Genomic DNA, 5,474 nt, shown 5'->3' on the forward strand with positions numbered 1-5,474 from the left:
TATTATTTTTTTTTTGCTATTTTGCTTAACGTCGCACCGACACATATGTCTTATAGCGACGATGGGATAGGAAAGGTCTAGGAAGTGGAAGGAAGCGGCCGTGGCCTTAATTAAGGCACAACCCCAGCATCTTCCTGGAATAAAAATGGGAAACCACGGAAAACCATCTTCAGGGCTGCTGACAGTGGGGTTCGAACCCACTATCTCCCGAATAGTGGATTCTGGTCGCACTTAATGAAAGTTTTTAAAATATTAAGAAGAAATTTTGCATGCATGTATATTTCATACAGGATAAGATGTACCAGAATAATTCAGCTAGCTTCATTGATCAAGTTAAAAAAAATATTTTCAAATTAAAATTAATGAAAACATTGATTACTTGAAAATAACTTCATAAAAATACTTATATTTGATGGACTTCACTGATTCTAGTACAGGTTGTAGCTATAACACTACTAATTACAATAAAAAAGAATCATAGAAAAATATTCATGTGTTTGGAAATTATCAGGGAAACGGCAAAATAGTGGGCATGATACACCGCCATTCTGAATAATTAATGATATATAATGACATAGGTTTATATGATTTCTAAATATGTAGGAATATATTGTTAATGAATAATGTGTTTGTCATACTAAGTTTTCTTTTGGTATTCATTTCCACTGATGCGGAAAAACGAGTTTAGTTCATCCCATTTTTCTATTTTCAAAGGTAGGTCCACCCTTAAAGGAAAAGGAAACGAGAAAAAAAAACCATACTTATTGGTCATATAATCAGACATCTTAATTTTCGTTGGGCAACAAAGGAACAGAATGACTCGGCAAGGGCGGCGAACCGGCGCCAGCAGACACAAAGACGCTGCGTGGACCAACCCTCCCGTCTCTCTCTCTCTCTCTCTCTCAGTGGTGGTGTCGACCGGTCCAGCTCCTCCGAGGTGAAGCTCGTTTCAGGACACGCACGAACCGCGACGCTCCCACCCTTCGAACGCAATGTCGCGTTCAGTTTTAGCAACCGACCCTCAGCCAGGCGTGGTCCGGGAACGGAATCCATGGACCGCAATGTGCATTCGAAATGTCGATGTTCATGTATCCTGCAGTTCACATGTCGACGCGCAATTTGCTTCGTTCTTCATCGACCCACGAGCCGAGTGATCCACCGTTCAGGGTTGTTTTCTTTCATTTTTCGATCGTTCTCTCCGCGGTGAGTGGAGGAGAAACAATCATTTCTATGGGTTTCTCGTCACAGAGCTAAGAAGTGTTTGGAGCATGGGCGTTGCGTTCATTTAAAACCTGCTCGCCGGGCCGAAGCCGCGACGGGTCCCCTCGTGTTATCCCCGCTCCACTGAGTGAGGGAGGTAGGTACCCAATGCCGAACGTCCGCATCGAAGGAGACGCGGCCACGCGGACCGCGACACTCCCGCTGTCGACGACGGACGGAGTCGCCGCTTGCAGAGTACGTACGGGACTCGCCTGAGCTCGCAAGAGCGGGCTCGGCAGGAGTCTCGCTCCTCGAGGGAGCTTCGCCGGAGAAGAGCACCGCACGGGGCGATCCGACTCCTCCGTCTCGAAATGTTTTTTGATAAAACAATTTCGGTAATGATCCTTCCGCAGGTTCACCTACGGAAACCTTGTTACGACTTTTACTTCCTCTAAATAATCAAGTTTGGTCATCTTTCCAGACACACCGGGAACTAGGCGAAGCAGATTCTGCGCACCGATCCGAAGACCTCACTAAACCATTCAATCGATAGTAGCGACGGGCGGTGTGTACAAAGGGCAGGGACGTAATCAACGCGTGCTTATGACTCGCGCTTACTGGGAATTCCTCGTTCATGGGGAACAATTGCAAGCCCCAATCCCTAGCACGAAGGAGGTTCAACGGGTTGCCCGGTCCTTTCGGACTAGCACACGCTGATTGCTTCAGTGTAGCGCGCGTGCGGCCCAGAACATCTAAGGGCATCACAGACCTGTTATTGCTCAATCTCGTGCGGCTAGAAGCCGTCTGTCCCTCTAAAGACGTGTTGTCGCCGGTAGCACGAACGGATGCGACTATTTAGCAGGCTAGAGTCTCGTTCGTTATCGGAATTATCCAGACAAATCGCTCCACTAACTAAGAACGGCCATGCACCACCACCCACCGAATCAAGAAAGAGCTCTTAATCTGTCAATCCTTCCGGTGTCCGGGCCTGGTGAGGTTTACCCAAAAGCTTTGGTTTTCCGGGAGCTGCCCGCCGAGTCGTCGGTGGAACTTCGGCTTAGGAAGAAGTACTTGTAAGATATCGAGACATTACATGAAAATGAAAAGAGCAGCAAATTACAGAGCCGGGTGACTGCAGAGACAGGGCGTTGCCTTTAGGATATCAATGCATGAATCTAAATTATTATTATTCCTCTTACGGTAAAGGTGCATTATAAAAAAATTATATATTGCACAACATTTATTATGTTGAGGTATTCGATACAGCACATATTTAACGAATAACGTTGATATGCCCTATTTTGAAATACGACAGTGGGGGTCTATGAAACCCGACCTGAAATATGATTGCACACTCTTATTTGTTTTACCAGTGGAATTTAGGTTCATCCATGTCAATTACGTTGGGACCTCTCTGTGCGCTCCAGTGAGTCTTTCCAATCTGTTAGTTGCGAAGGATAATCTGACGTTACGTACAAATACAGGTCAGGGTCCCAGGAAACCCTGCGTGGTATTCCGCCCGCAGAACGTGCCTGTTAATGTGTTGACATCGAATGCTTATGAGTGTCTGGTTAAACCTCTAGTAACCGTGTGATTTTTAAAATGGCTAGTTCTGGAAGAAGACTACCAGAAATAAAAATTATACAGATATTGGAAGTTGGTGACAATGAAAGGGATGTACGAGGTAATTGGGAATTAAGAGTGAGGCAGTATAACTGAAACAGCAGTGAGTTGATGTGTTTACAGTGTGTCTTAGGCCGTATTCACCAATGTCAATTACTTTTGCTGTTATCTTAGATTTCCAAAATTCGGATAATGCTCACTTCTGTATTCACCACAGAACGTATTATTTCGGTTTACTGAAACTAAGTTTTCATTTCAATCCGCATTTGAACCTTAAAATGTTCATACTGACGCACGGAAAACAAATGACTACGTGTTGCCGCCACTATCGAAATATGAACAAGTTTTGATATCATTCGGAGTCTGTAAATGTCCGCTATTGACCAGAAACGAAGAAAGAAGCCTTATATGACTTTCCAAGAGAATGAATAGAATTTGGTGGCAGAAAGCATTAGCAAGGGAATAAGAAAACAAATTATAGCCTGCACATTGTACATTTCACTCCAAAAAAATAAGGCAGTACCTTATTCCTAATTCTTCATTGGAAAGTCATCCAGTTGTGTACCGTACAACACATAAGCTATAATTGAGAATTCATCTTAGGCCTACCTACGTGTTGGGAAGTCCAAGTTATGTTTGATAAGGATAACGACGGTGTCTAAGCTTTAGATAACCTAAAATTTGTTTCAAAATCATCGTAGTTTTGAAAGTATGTAGTGCGTTCTTTTTATCCACCTAGGATGTTTTATTGCATGAACTTGGTCATATTCCTCGTCGCTGTGATTTCCGCTACAAGCCGTTTACGAGCTGCCATCCTGAAAGTTTATTATCTTAGATTTCCTGTTTTCTGTTTTACCGGCCAACCTTTCTCTGGTAAAATTTTAAACCGAGATAATACCCGTTTTTCGCGATAATGTTGTTGGTGAATTCGGCCTTAGTAACGGAGCCGTGTCCTGTGTCGAGCACGAACACCAGAGGTGCTACCGAGCTGGGTGCGTTGCGGCACGGCCAGTTCACACTGCTAGCTCTGTATTGGGAAGAACAGTTGGGTTCGAAACCTTGTCGGCCATCCTCGAAATGCTGTTCCCTCGTTTCTCATTTCAACTTCATGCTAATGATACCTTTCTCAAGGTTAAGGCATCTTTCTTCCTATTCCTAGCCTGTACAATAACACCTACACCCACGGTCTCAACACTCTCACACAGAGGCAGGTGTAGCTCAACCCCAAGGGGTATACCAGAAAAGCGGCTACAGAAGTTTTCCTCTTACACTCCCGGCACTAAGCCATATATTGAAGCAAACAAGAAACAAGAAGAAGTCGTCCTGTAAGGCATGTTGAAACCCGCTGAGAGATACTTATTACGGTTTTACCGTTACAAGACATTTTCACTGTGAGTAGAGTTTAACAACTCGCAAATAATGACCTCTTGACTTGGTAAAAAGTTAACTTTCTTTTTCATCACTATTTTCAGAGTCTCATTGCTAACATAACGTAAGTCATCTTATTAACAAAAATACTCGAATTTACTGGGCCATAAAAGTACTTTCTTGCAAAAACTTATACGCTGTGATATCAATACCGAAATAGACAGTGATTATCAGAAGCCTTTGCGGTACGAGTTTTAAAAGTGTGGCTTTCCAGTGTATGTATTACTGTGCCAATCGATACCAGGGGTTTTCAATTAGTCAGGCCTCGAGGATCACATTGGAAGCCTTAGGCATGGTCGCGGGCCGCTTTGCATAATAGGCTCGTTTTTTTTAAATAAAATTCTGCAAATAGAAGTACCAGTATGAAATAACATGCATAGTTCAATTGAAATGAAGGTTTAATAATATTAATTGCTTAATACACTATATTACAAATTGCACAAGATAATGAAATTAAAAATGAACACTGTTATACCCAGGACAATTGAATTTTGAAGGAGAGCACCAAACAACGTCAGTTTATCTGAAATGAAATTATATGTCGTATGGCTCTTAGTGCCGGGATATCCCAGGACGGGTTCGGCTCGCCAGGTGCAGGCCTTTCTAATTGACTCCCGTAGGCGACCTGCGCGTCGTGATGAGGATGAAATGATGATGAAGACAACACACACACCCAGCCCCCGTGTCATTGGAATTAACCAATTAAGGTTAAAATCCCCGACTCGGCCGGGAATCGAACCCGCGACTCTCTGAACCGAAGGCCAGTACACTGACCGTTCAGCCAACGAGTCGGACAGTTTATCTGAATTAATATTTGACAAATGACAAAAAGGGAAAAAATACCTGAAGGCAAAGAAATGAATAATATAGTCAAAACAAAACTTAAAGGAGGACAATTTAGTGGGAGTAGTGTGAAGGGAACGATTCACAGTTGTAAGAGGCTAAAATCCCAGCAATGTACCCCCCTGAACATTTCTTCGAGTGTGCAGCGCTGTGCACCAGCCAGTGCTAACAATGAGAGAAGATTTGAAACCGCTTCTTACACCAATGGCAGTTAAAGTATTTCTTCGTATTCATTGCATGCTACGTTGTACAAAGTGTCCACAGTGAGGTTGGCTTGGAATTCAAGATTTGGTGTGGATCTCATAGCTATCTTTATAATGAGTAAGACTTAGCACTGGCATTTGTTATGGTTCATTTTCCACCAAAGTTTAGATTTCACA

At 43.1% G+C, this 5,474-nt stretch overlaps 1 non-coding gene across 1 annotated transcript; it reads right to left on the reverse strand.

The window, feature by feature from the left end:
• Positions 1-1,015: 1,015 nt before the first annotated feature.
• LOC136876581 (5.8S ribosomal RNA) lies at positions 1,016-1,170 on the reverse strand. The gene has a single exon (XR_010860619.1). It is a non-coding gene; the product is annotated as a 5.8S ribosomal RNA (ribosomal RNA).
• Positions 1,171-5,474: the final 4,304 nt, after the last annotated feature.

This window comes from Anabrus simplex, chromosome 6, assembly GCF_040414725.1.
Source record: "Anabrus simplex isolate iqAnaSimp1 chromosome 6, ASM4041472v1, whole genome shotgun sequence".
Taxonomy (NCBI): Eukaryota; Metazoa; Arthropoda; class Insecta; order Orthoptera; family Tettigoniidae; genus Anabrus; species Anabrus simplex.